Genomic DNA, 14,168 nt, shown 5'->3' on the forward strand with positions numbered 1-14,168 from the left:
CGCCACCCTCCATCGCATAGGAAGGTGCGCCTGGCACCCTCCTTGGGCACGGCTCGGGGGCTCTTTCCTGGGGAGCCACCGACTTTGCCAAGATCACGAGGGAGGCGCTTGGGCACTACTTGGAGGCGTGCTTCGCGGCATGCTTCCCTCAGGAAGGCGTAAGCAAAGAAGGATCCAACCCTTAGGAGTTCATCACCAAGGCCGCTCAGGAGTTGGAGGAATCGAGAGTCATGCACGGCAACCGCCGCCTACCCAGCGTAGCTCCCCATCCAGGCGAGAATGGCGGGCTGCGCGTCTGCATCGACTACCCAGGGCTCAACCGAGTCGCTTCTCAGGAGTGCTTCTGGCCTTCGTGCGTGGGGCGTTGTGCGGGCCCACCGCACAGCTTCGTTCGCATGCCCTTCGGCTTGCCAAACGCGGCTGCAGCCCACCAGCGCTTGATGAGAAGCATTCTTGAAGCTCAGGTGGCCAAGCATCGCGCGTTCCTAGAGGAGACGAAGATGGACCTCAGCGGGCCGCCCGGACCTCCTGAGCCTCTCGAGGCTTGGAGTCCCGAGGGCTCGTGAGGATCGGCTTCTTCACCCTGCACCTCCAGCTACTCCGACAATCGTTCTGCAAGATTATCAGGTGACTTCTTTTCAGTTTTCGTTTCAGCTGGGAGCGCCCCCAAGGCTGCATCATTCCCAGATCACATGGGTCCGTCCCTGCGGCATGTATCCGTTTTGCTTATGTCTTCTGCTTACCTTGTTGGGGGCACCCCTCGGGTTGCATCATCCCCAAGCCACTCGGGCCTTCCCCAGTGGCCTTTGCTTTCTCTGCATCTATCTTGACTTGTTCCTTCATGATTAACCTACTTGAGATAATCGCCTCCTCGATTGACACCTACCTTTGGAGCCGCTCGCTCAAGCACGGCGCTTGCGCATGGGTCCGTCCCTGCAACACCGACAAATCTGAGTGGTCGAGCTCTGGCCACGGCAGCCCCGCATAGCGGTACCTCACCAGGCCCTTAGTGCCCCAATCACTCGCTCGGAGCAACCAATGCCTAGCTGGCAACCGTAACGACACACCTTGTTTTCCCTCATGATTGGTGTGCAGGATCCGCTTAAGGAATAACGTGGGGGCGTCGTGAGCTCCCTCTCCCTCTCTCCCATATGATCCGCTCGCGCGTTGATAGGGGGGCGCCTGAGCATTGCGACTCATGGGCTCTTACTAGCTCTCCAGCCCTCACCCCTGGCCTTGACCCACGGCATTATGACCTATCATACCAGCGGCGGCTGAGCTCGCTCGAGGGCCGGGACGTGAGGACGTAGAGCATGAAGGGAAGTGCGGGGAAGAGGGGAGAAGCTCACGAAGGCCTGACCAGCAACACCCCAGCTGCCGACACGCAGGCACAACACCTCGCCGAAGAACTACTCCAAACTTATGAGATAAGTCATGCAAAAGCTAAATCAACTCAACGCCAAACCTTCGCCTAGTGCAGCTCTGCCACGGCAACGTTGCCTGCCTTTCTCGCCCAGCGGAGGCTGCTTGAGCGCTAAAGGGGACCTCCTGAGCATCGCAACTCAGGGGCTCTTACTGGACCTCGGGTCGCTCAACTCCTGGCCTTGACCACGGCATTGCGACCTGGCATACCAGCGATGGCTAAAGCCTGCTTGGGGACCGGGACCTGTCAGCATAAAGCGCCAAGCCCTCGTGAGGAAAGAAAGGGGGAGCTGAGCCGGGATAGGACACGCATCTCGCATCAATTCATAATAAGGACATACAATTCACAAAAGACATGGCAAGCGCCTTACATACCCCCGCAGGGTGCTACTGTGATTCCTCGCAGGGAACAAAAGGTGTTAATACTAAGGAGCGCTAACTATGCGCGCCTCCGCAGGAGACGCCATCATCAATAGTGGGCCGTCAGGCGCCGGCGCCAACCCCATCCAGATCAGTGGCGCTGATGGCCAGATGCAGCTGCCCTGCTCTGAGCACGATGCGAGCTCGGGGGCTCGTAGCTGTTGTCGCTCATCTCCGGAGTCATGTGAAGCTCGGGGGAGCCGCTGGATTCTCTAGTTCCTCCATTGCTGCCTGAGGAGCTATTGGGGAGGTGATTGGCCGGCCTGGCCCTCGCCATGTTGGTACCCCAGCCGCTTTCCTTGGGGCAGCACTCCAGCCGGTGTCCTTCCATGTTGAAGACCTTGAAGAACATCAAGGAGGTGTCATTGTATTCTAGATGAATTACGAGGGCACCCCCTATCCGGCAGACCCAGGTGATCTCGCCCCAGCCCCGGGCCATGAAGACCTTGCCCGGAGCGACGACTGCAACCTCCGCTCCGGTCGCAAGGGTGCTACAGTCAACATGTTGCAGCCAGAGCTCCAGAGACCCACTCGGTGGCATCTCAAAGGCGAAGGAGGGAGGAAGGCGAATCCAAGGGCGCAGAGGCATAGCGGCATGAAGCACGAACTCGCAAGAAGAGCCCTCGGCGTGGACGCCAAGGGCGACGATGCGCACCGCCGTGACTCGCCGGCACCGCCGTCGGCGTTGTTGGTGTTGCTCGGCGTCTCTTCCTCCAAGGCCCTCGATTCGGGCATACAAGGGCAGCGGAAACCCAGGCGGCGGACGCTCGTACCAGGGCCGCGACGTCTCCTGCCATGCGATCTCGCCGCAGCGGCCGGGGATAGGGCGTTTCTTTGGCGGGAGAGGATCGGGACCCTCTCGGGAGGGCCTTCCCCTTCTCTTCCGCAGAAAATCGGTGAATCGGTGCCATTGGCGTGAGGTGAAGCAAGGGCGTTGGAAGAAGGAGAAGGAGAGAAGCAGGGAGAGATGGACTGCGGGGCTCTCACCGGTCTGTACTTATAGTCCGGAGGAGGCCAACCGTCGGCCTCCACGATCACAGGTAATCATGACCCATTTCTGCATGCAGGGACTTGTCAAGTTGAGCAGTTGCCGAGGCAACATGCGGAAGCGGAGACGCCCACGTCCAATCAACTGCCACGTGGCGCCAAAGGCCGCAGGCTGATTGTGCCCGCGGCGCTCCGCACTTGCCCCTTCGCTTCTCCGCTAAGCCAAGTACGAGGGCGCCTTGGGCCCGGGGGCTACTATCGGCGTTCTGGGAACTGGGGTCCCCAGAATTGCCTGCTTGCGGCCTGCGGCGTGACTCAAGTGGTGGCCCAGTACGGCCCATCTTCATCAGCACAAGACTCAAGACCCTCGCGAGAGGCCAAGCCTCACGGGGGGGACGATGCTAGGCTTCCTCAAGAACGGCCTCACCAGGCAGGCGCGAGGAGGCGGAGAGATCAAGGCAGGGTACCTCGCGAGGTGCTCGTGACGCAAGCCATGATGATCGAGGCCAGGCGGGCGCCAGCCTGTGCAGTGTCCTTGTTTCCTCTTTGGAGCAAAGGGGGCAAGCACAGACGTGGAGTACCGAGGCATCAGGCAAAGCTTGCCATTTCAGTGCAACGAGACCAAGACCAGCGGAGCGGCAGGATGGAGGTCACTATGGAGCCCAAGACGGCATCATCACCAGTGCTTTTGGCAGCTGAAGACCAACTTTAGTCAGGATAACTTGTACTAGATGTTCCCCTTCAAAATGGTCGTTGTTGGCCCCCTTCCCGCTCAATATTTGGGAAGAGGACCAGGGTCTCTATAAATAGGACTAGCCACCACAGTACAGAGGGGGAGAGAACAGAGCGAGTGCTCATAAGAGAGAGAGAGGCGATCGAACTCACCCAAGCAGTTCATCACATAGCTCAAGAACACCTCTCGCGAGGCTGTTCTTCCCTTGTACTATTCACCATCAGCCCTAGAGGCAATCCACCACACCACACACTGGAGTAGGGTATTACACCACAACGGTGGCCTGAACCAGTATAAATCTTGTGTTCCTCGTGTTGTTCATCATTTCCAGCTTAGATCTCACGAGGCGATCGGACGTAGATCGGTAGGGGAGAGATCTTCGCGCGCACCCCAGTGTTCAAACCTTAAGGGTCTACCGGAACCCTGCATCCGAAAACGCCTCTACCAGTCGGATTCCAGAACCAGCTTCAAGAGAGGAGGCCGATGCCAAATTTTCCTCCGACAGAGGATGCGGATATGCTCTCCGCCACAAATTCTGAAGTAGAGAGTGCCATGAATCACCGGCGCCGATGGGCCGTACTTTGCAATAGCATCTTTTCGGAAGAGGCATTTAATGATCTCAATTCAAGAGATGCATACATCCGAGCTGCTCAAGGCGGGCTCGCCCGAGCGACGGACCAGTATGCAAAAGATTAACGGGTAAGGAAATTTGATAAGCATGTATAACAGTAGCCCCTGAGACTTGAAACGGTTGGAACAACTGATTTAAGGATCATTTTACTTGTAGAGAAGAATACCCAATTGTCTCAAGAGCTGGAGGAGTGCAAGACCTAGCTGAGGGCCGCGGTTGCCAAACTAGAGGAATCCCAGAAGGCCTCATCTGGTAACAATTGTCTCAATAGAGAAATCTTAAAGGAATATACCAGTTGGCAATTGGCTTGCTTCATAAGTCTAACAGAAAATTCTGCAGACAATCTCGGGACAAATCTGGAGATCGTAGGAGATAGCGAGTCGCATCTCCAAAGACAGCTGAAGGCTGGCGAGCGTGTGCTTACGCAGGTTAGGCAGGAGAAAAACAATATCCAAGATGCCAACGTCCGGCTGGGCATCGAATTATCAGATGTTTGAGCTCAACTGGCGGAATCCGTGAAGGAGAACAGGAGGCTTTGTCACGACATTTATGGTAAGTGCCTAAACGAACTGCAGTACAGCTCGGCGAGGAAGCATATTAAGAGAGTTTATATCTGTAGGTATGTTGACGGGCCGTCCTGAAGAGGAGATGCCCGGGTCTGCAGGCGATTTACTGCAAGACCTCTCACAGCTGCACGAACGAGTTCGACAGGTGATGCAGGGTATTGCCCAGGCCTTGTGGCCATCCACTTCCCTGCCAAGAGGCATGGGGGAGCTTGTGGATATGCTCCAAGGAGCACGGTGGCGCTTCCGGTTGTGGAAGATGTCAGCCTGCTGACAAGGTGCAAGGGAAGCCTGGGCCATGGTGAAGACGCGCTACACCAAGCTTGACCCGAACCATATGGCCGAAGTCGGACCGACGGGGCCAGATGGGCAAGAAATTCCCGTGAGTCTGGTGTATGACCAGGTAGCGTTAGCCGCAAAGTATTCCCAACAGGATTGCAAGCTAGATAGCCTGTTGGACGGTATAGAGGAAGAATATAGTCAGTCCAAGTGACTATGTAATTCAATGGACATATGTAGTCCCTAGCCGGGTTAAAAATCATTTGTCATGGTGGACCTTTTTGCTTTAGCCCCCGGATCCGACAGTCCGGGGTGTATTCGAATACCCGCTCAGTTATGCAGAACCGGGGTATGCATGGAAACCAGGCGTAGGGGTCATAAGTGCTTGAACAAACAAGTAGCCAACTAGTTATGTTATATTACATGGGTAGTAAGAAACATCTTCCAGGGAGAATAGTTCCGTTAGGGGTTCCTTTCCCTGGGTACGCATGCATCGATGTACATGTCTGGACTGTGAACAGAAACGCAGGATACAAAACTTCTGGGGATTCACGTTGTAATAAACAAAAGAAACATCTTTTGTTCACCGACCGAATATTCCCTTAAGAACGCTAGCTTTCGGCTTCACCCAGTCTGAGGTACACATCCGGCTGAACCGGCAGTAACAATCGCAGAGGTGCTCCCTTATGCCCTAGCCGAATTAACGGGAATGTAGGGCATAAACACAAGAGCCAGGCAACCCAGCATGGCCACATCTTAAGTCATATCGATGCATATAATGGTGAAGAAAAGGCACATATGGAAAAAGAACGCATATGTGATAGGCAAGAAGCCATGAAAGTAATTATACTTAGCTTTCGTATAGGAAGCCCCCAGGTATGGTTTACACACATAGTGCGGCCGGAGTGATCCGAGCATCCGTGCTGTATTGAGTACTTTGTGTGAAGAAGGGAAACAGGGTGAGAAAGGAAAAGGGGGAGGAGCATAATTAAAAGAGTGGGGGTAAGGAGAAGAACATTGGGTTCGGCACTAGGCGTAGAATCTCCGGAGTCTGGCCGCGTTCCATGGGTTTGGCTCGAGTCTGTTATCAGATGCATTACGCAGGCGGTACGTTCCTCCGGTGAGACCTTTATCAATAATGAAGGGACCCTCCCACTTAGGTCTGAGCTTGTCCTTCTTCTTCTCCGGTAGGCGTAGAACGAGTTCGCCAACATTATAAGTTTTGGCCCACACTTCTCTGCTTTGATACCGTCGAGCCTACTGCTGATAGAATGCGGAACGGGCTTTTGCGATGTCACGCTCCTCTTCCAGGGCATCTAAGTTGTACTGCCGATCTAACTCGGCTTCCTTCTCTTCATACATGCGCACGCGAGGCGAGTCGTGGATTATGTCTCAGGGTAGTACTGCTTCTGCGCCATACACCATAAAAATGGTGAGTATCCAGTGGTGCGATTCGGCGTGGTCCGCAGCCCCCAGAGTACGGAGTCGAGCTCCTCGACCTAGTGCGTGTCCAGTTCTGTCAAGGACCGCACTAGTCTGGGTTTGATGCCGCTCATGATGAGACCGTTTGCATGTTTGACCTGGCGATTTGTTTGGGGATGGTAGACGGAGGCGTAATCGAGCTTAATGCCCATGTTGCCGCACCAAGTTTTCACTTCATCGGCTGTGAAGTTTGAGCCATTATCAGTGATGATGCTGTGGGGGACGCCGTAACGGTGTACAACCTCTGGTACGAAGTCTATCACTGGTCCGGATTCGGCCGTTTTAACTGGTTTGGCTTCTATCCATTTGGTGAACTTGTCCACCATGACCAATAAGTATTTTTTTCTTATGGCTTCCCCCTTTAAGAGGTCTGGCCATATTTAGCCCCCAGACCGTGAAGGGCCAAGTAATGGGGATTGTTTGGAGAGCAGTAGGGGGCATATGGCTCTGATTAGCAAAGAGCTGGCAACCGACGTGGTGTTGGACAAGGTCCTGTGCATCTGCTCGGGCTGTCGGCCAATAAAAACCTGTACGGAAGGCCTTGCTGACAAGTGCCCGAGTCGCAGCGTGGTGCCCGCCGAGTCCGGCGTGGATTGCAGCCAAGAGTTGCCGCCCTTCCTCTTTGGAGCACTCCGGTGGCACTTTTCTTATAGAGTTCTCCCTCATGGACTTTGTAGGCCTTGGAACGCCGCACAATACAATGTGCTCCGTTTTGGTCCTCGGGGAGCTCCTGCCTATTTAGGTAGGCCAAGAAAGGTTCGGTCCACGAGGCGATTACAGCCATGATTTCGTGGGCCGAAGGTGTTATTTCGGTGGCGGAGCCCCTGATTACATCAGATGGTTCGGAATCTGGAGTTGTATTCGGAGCCGAGCTAATGTTGTCGGACTCCCCTTCCCATACCACGGATGGCTTGAACAGCCTTTCCAAGAATATGTTAGGTGGGACAGGGTCGCGTTTAGCGCCGATGCGGGCGAGGATATCCGCCGCTTGATTGTTTTCTCGAGCCACATGGTGGAATTCGAGCCCCTCGAACTGAGCTGACATTTTGAGGATGGCATTGCGGTATGCCGCCATTTTCGGATCCTTGGCATTAAAGTCTCCATTTATCTGTGATATTGCGAGGTTTGAGTCCCCGCCCACTTCCAGGCATTGAATGCCCATAGAGACTGCCATCCGAAGACCATGCAACAGGGCCTCGTATTCGGTTGCATTGTTGGAGTCTGTGTATAGTATTTGGAGTATGTATTGGACCGTGTCTCCGGTGGGGGATGTCAGGACTACACCCACTCCCAATCTGGCCAGCATTTTAGAGCCGTCTAAGTGCATGATCCAATTGGAGTACGCGCCGTACTCTTTAGGGAGTTCGGCTTCTGTCCATTCGGCGATGAAGTCAGCCAATACTTGCGACTTAATGGCCCGTCGTGGTTTGTATCTTATGTCGAACGGAAGGAGCTTGATGGCCCATTTAGCAATCCGTCCCGTGGCGTCGCGGTTGTTTATTATGTCGTTGAGTGGTACTTCGGAGGCCGCTGTAATTGAACACTCTTGAAAGTAGTGTCGTAGCTTCCGGGATGCCATGAAGACCGCGTACTATCTTTTGATAGTGTGGGTATCGGGATTTGCAAGGGGTGAGGACAGTGGACACGTAATATACCGGCTTTTGGAGCAGGAACTTGTATCTGTCTGCTTCTTGTTCGATGACGAGCACTGTGCTTACAACTTGATGTGTTGCAGCTATGTACAATAGCATAGGTTCGCCAATATTTGGCGCTGTCAGGACTAGATTACTGTCCAATAAGGTCTTTATTTCATCCAGTCCGGCCGCGGCTGCATCCGTCCACACAAAGTGGTCGGTGCGTCGAAGAAGGCGGTAAAGAGGTAGTGCCTTTTCTCCTAATCGGGAGATAAAGAGGCTTAAGGCAGCCACGCATCCAGCTAGTTTCTGGATATGCTTGAGGTCTGTTGGGATAGCCAACTGCGACAGAGCTCAGATTTTTGCCGGATTTGCTTTGATTCCTCTATTGGAAACAATGAAGCCGAGCAACTTCTCGGAGGGTACGCCGAAAACACATTTTCCGGGTTTATCTTGACGTCGTATGTTTGGAGGTTTTCGAACGTAAGTCTCAAGTCATCTATTAGGGTTACGACGTGTCTTGTTTTTATGACCACGTCGTCCACATATGCCTCCACTGTTTTGCCGATTTGCTTCTCTAGGCATGTTTGAATCATGTGTTGATAGGTTGCGCCGGCATTTTTAAGCCCGAAAGGCATAGTGTTGAAGCAGAAGGGACCATATGGCATTATGAAGGCCGTTGCGGCTTGGTCGGACTCTACCATTTTTATTTGATGGTATCCGGAGTATGCGTCGAGGAAACATAGTGAGTCATTTCCTGCGGTGGCGTTGATGATTTGGTCGATGCGAGGGAGGGGGAAGGGATCCTTGGGGCAAGCCTTGTTGAGGTCTTTGAAATCGACGCATAGGCGCCAGGATTTGTCCTTCTTTGGTACCATCACCAGATTTGCCAGCCAATCCGGATGCTTGATATCTCTGATGAATCCATCCTCAAGTAGCTTGGCTAGCTCTTCTCCCATGGCTTGCCGTTTAGGCTCTGAGAAGCGCCTAAGAGTCTGTTTGACTAGCTTGTATCCTTTCAGTATATTGAGGTTGTGTTCGGCCAGCCTGCGTGGGATGCACGGCATGTCTGAAGGGTGCCAGGCGAAAATGTCCCAATTCTCATGTAGGAAGTCTCGTACTGCGGCGTCCATTGTGGGGCTCAACTGTGTCCCGATGGAAGCTGTCTTTGTGGGGTCTGTTGGATGGACCTGGAATTTGATTATCTCGTCTGCGGGTTTAAATGAGGTGGACTTGGGTCATTTGTCGAGTATCACGTCGTACCTATCCACTGTGGCGCTGTCACATCCCTAGTTCTGGTATGCTCAAGGCTAGCTAGTCATTTGTGCATCATGTTTAAATTCCATTTAAATTTGAAATGAGGATTTGTGAAACCCTCAAAATCATTTCTGGAAATGACCCAGATAAAAATTGCTCCAAAAAGGTCCAAGAAAATGTTCATGTTGCTCTATGAAAATATTGGGCAGAGATAAAAATCAAACCAATATTTTTAAGAGCTCATAAGTATTTATTTTGGGCATTTGGAATTAATGCATAATTATTTGCATTGGATATATATATATGTGTTATATATATAATATATGTCCAAAAATTGTGCCACTTGTTGGGGAGCTCTGGAATAATACCACTAGATCCTACAAAAATTGGCATAAGAAAATAAAATGATTTAGTATTTTTATTAAATCAAAACATATGTTAGAAAAATAGAAAAGAAACAAAAAAGGGAAAAACCTTACCTGGACCTACCTGCGGCCCAGCTCCTGTGCTGGCCCAGCACTGCGCAGCCCAGCAGCTGGCCCAGCCCGCCTCCTCTCGTGTCGTCTTCCTCCTTGCCAGGAGGATGTGCACATGCCCGACGCGCGCGCACCGCCGCGCCGCGCCACCTCCTCCCTCCCTGCCTGCCTGTCCTCCCTCTCGTCGCTCTGGATGCTCCGCGCGACGCCACGCGCCGCCCCATACCCCTCTCACTCTCCCCTGATCCTCTCCTCTCCCTCCCTTGCTTTCTCTCCCGCGTCCGAACGCGCCCGCCGCCGCCGACAAGCACCACCGCGACCACCGGCCACCCCTCGCCCTGCCGCTGTGCCCAGAAGCTCCGCCACATCGCCGGCTACCTCCCCGTCAAGCCACGTGCCTCGGAAGGCCCTGGAGAGCCGCCTCGCCGCCGTCTTCATCTCCGGTCGCCGGAGATCGTCTTCGCTGCCCCGCCGTCTTCAGTGCGTCCCCGAGCTCATCGACAAGCCCGTCGAGTCCGCTGTGAGCCTCTGCTCCGTCTCCCTCTCCCCGTTCCTCCGTTCTCGCACCGTAGCCCCCTTCCCCCGCCATGGCCGTAGCTTCCCGCCGCCGTCCATGCCGCCGCCGTCGCCCTGGTCACCGCAGCCCGCAACCGAGCGCATCACCGTGCTCCTGGTGCCACGAGGGTGCCGCAGAGCCCCTCGGGTGGCCTCCCCATGCGCCCTAGCCGCGCGCCTGCTCGAGCTGTGCTCCGGCCGCCGCCTCGAGCTTCGCTCCGACGAGCTCCGCCGCCCCCGCGGCCTCCCACCTGCTCCCCTAGATGCGGGCGAGTGTGAGCTCTCCACTGGTGCCCTCAGCGCGTCGAACCACCGCCGGAACAGCGTCTCCGGCGAACATCTGCCGCGGTTTGAGGTCGCCGCCAGCCAAACTCCGGCGGGCTGACGTGGTCGCTTAGTTAGGCGCTAATCACCACTAATCCCTCTTTAGCAGGCACAGACAGGCGGGCCCCGTAGCGGGATTAACTCCCAGTTAACAGTAAGCCAATGACATGTGGGACCCGGTCGTCAGAATTGACCTGGTCAGCACCATTGACCCGCTGACGCAGGCATGACATCATGCTGACGCAATAATGATTTCTGGAATTATTTTAATTCAGGAATTTCCAGAAAATGCCAAAACTTCAATAAATCATAGAAATTCAACTGTAGCTCAGACTGAGATAATTTATATATGAAAAATTATCAGAAAAATGCAATCTTTCCATCTGTACTAGTTTCATGCATGACAAACCAACTTATACATGCTGTATAGGTGAAAACATGTAAATGGCATATATAAGAGCTTAATTTGGAGTTGCATTTGAACTCTTGGTTCAAATGAACTTCAACCAAATGATTGCTAGATGCATTAGCAAACAACATCACATATTCATGCCATGATCATGCATCATATTGTTGCATATGCTTGAGTATTGATTGCTGACACTGTTCCTTCTCGATAGGTCCTGCTCCGGAGAGTGTTCCAGAGTACCTGTCTGAGGAGCAGTGCCTTCCTTGTTGATCTACCAGGCAAGCAAACCCCCTTGTTCATTCCGATACAATCCTACTCTCTCGCTCCTGCTCTCAGTTATTGCATTAGGACAACAACGATTCATCTGCTACTTTGTGCTGCAGTAGTTGAACCCATTCCTCTACATGACCTGTCATTGCCACAGTAAATAGTTGAAACCCACTAGCATGTGTAGGAGTTGATTGAGCCATGTTGTGTTCCTACCATGCTATGCCTGCTATTGCTTAGAGTTGTGTCAGGTCTGATTCATTGGGAATGAATTGGAGTGTTAAGATATGTTCTGATGCTGAGAGTGAAGTGTGTGAACTCGATTTGGTAAAGGTAGCGGTGAGAGGCCATGTAGGAGTACATGGTGGGTTGTCTCACTGGAACCGTCCTTAAGCACTGAGTTCTATGTATGTTGTCCAATGACTTGATACTACCACACATTGGGTTCCGGTAACTCGGCCCCTCTCGACTTATTAACCAACTTGATCTCTGTCCAGGAGTTGCAACTAGTTTCTGGTGTTTGTAGGTAGTGCTAATTTTCTACCAAGTGGCACCCGGCAGGGTGGGCTTGGGACAGACTAGGCACACGTGGCCTGGTGTATCGAGTGGCACCCGGATGGTGGGCTCGGGAACCCTGCACACATCGTTTGGGGCCGTGAGCGACACCCCGGCCGGATCTCCTTGCGGATGGAACCCGAATAGGCGATAAACCTGGGCTAGAGTCTTGTGTGGTTAGTCAGGTTGTGGCCAACACCCTTGACAGGCTTCCGCTTGAAGGTTGCCGAGATACATGACGTGTACATGGCGGTAAGTGGCGACAGCATGTGTGAAGAAGTACACCCCTGCAGGGTTAACATGATCTATTCGAATAGCTGGGTCCGCGGTTATGGACTTCTTGGATGCTTACATGGTACATAGACAACTTGAAGTGGATACTCTAAAATGCTCAAGACAAGTGTGAGTGCTATGGATGGCCTTCTTCTAGGGAGACGGGAATGAATCCATAGTAGTGTATTGTGTGGTGATTAGTGGACTCGTGTGCGCCATATCACCTCAAAGAAGTTCTGGTAGTCGTAGAACATGATAGCCACAGAGTCAAAGCTGGCTTGCTGCAACTAAACCCCACATTACCTTCTTGATACAAATGCATGTATGATAGGATCTGATGTAAGTCTTGCTGAGTACCTTTGTACTCATGTTGCTTTATTTATGTTTTTGCAGCGGAGACTTCAGTTTTACTAGTGTTCTTGTGGACTTCGACGAGTAGCTTGTACCTCAGCTACGATCTTGATCGGATGTTGTAGATAGTCAGGCTCCTCAGCCTTTTTCATTTGTAGATGTCTGTACTCAGACATGTAATGCTTCCGCTTGTTGCTTATTTGCTCTGAATGTTGGGTCATGTGACCCCTGTTTGTAATAATGCTATGATGGCTCTTCTGAGCCTTTATCTATATGAGTTGTTGAGTTATGCTGTGATGCCATGTTGTACATCACATACTTGCATGTTATGTGTACGTGTAATGTGTATTGCTATGTGTGGGATCTGACTATCTAGTTGTTTATCCTTAGTAGCCTCTCTTACCGGGAAATGTCTCCTAGTGCTTCGACTGAGCCCTGGTAGCTTGCTACTGCTCCGGACACTTAGGTTGGCCGGCATGTGTCCTTCTTCGTTCCTGTGTCTGTCCCTTTGGGGAAATGTCACGCGGTGTCTACCAGAGTCCTGTTAGCCTGCTACAGCCCGGTTTACCAGAGTCCTGCTAGCCCAGTTGCTATAGCCCGGATTCACTCGCTGATGACCGACACGTTCGTTGCTGGGTCATGTGTGCCTGTACCTGTAAGTTAGTGCCACTTCGGGTTCATGACTAGCCATGTCAGCCCGGGTTCTTGTCATATGGATGCTAGCGACACCATCATATACGTGTGCCAAAAGGCGCAAACGGTCCCGGGCATGGTAAGGCGACACCCGTGGGAATACCGTGCGTGAGGCCGCAAAGTGATATGAGGTGTTACATGCTAGATCGGTGTGGCATAGAATCGGGGTCCTGACAGGCGCGCAGCGTTATTAGTTCTTCGGCCGCTAGGGCTTCGGATAATGCTTCTAGGGCTAGTGCTGTAGTTTTATTTTCGGCGCGGAGTGCGACATCCAGATCACTAGCTAGAGTGATGATTCCATTGGGTCCGGGCATTTTAAGCTTCATGTACCTGTAATGGGGTATAGCTTGAAAGCTCGTGAATGCGTCCCGCCCTAACAGGGCATGGTATCCGCTGCTGAAAGGAGCCACTTGGAATGTGATTTCTTCGGACCTATAATTCTCCGGGGTGCCGAATACCACATCGAGTGTGATTTTTCCCGCACACCGTGCCTCCCGACTAGGGATGATTCCCCTGAAGGTTGTGCCGCTTTGCTCAATGCGGCTTTTATCAATTTCCATCTTGTTGAGTGTTTCTTCATAGATCAAGTTTAATCTGCTTCTGCCGTCCATGAGTACTTTAGTGAGCCGAAAGCCGTCCATGATTGGGCTAAGGACCAAAGCGGCTGGTGCCCGGACTGTCTGGAATTGAGGTTTGTCACTAGCATTGAAAGTTATAGCAGTGTCATTCCACGGATTTATTTTTGCCATGTGGCAGATTTCAGCGAAATTTCGACGAGCTCGCTTGCGCCTACTATTTGAGGCGAAAGTCTCAAAGACTGTCAGTACCGCATTGTTGTCTTCGGCGGGATATTGCTC

This window comes from Triticum dicoccoides, chromosome 5B (genome assembly GCF_002162155.2).
Source record: "Triticum dicoccoides isolate Atlit2015 ecotype Zavitan chromosome 5B, WEW_v2.0, whole genome shotgun sequence".
Lineage (NCBI taxonomy): Eukaryota > Viridiplantae > Streptophyta > Magnoliopsida > Poales > Poaceae > Triticum > Triticum dicoccoides.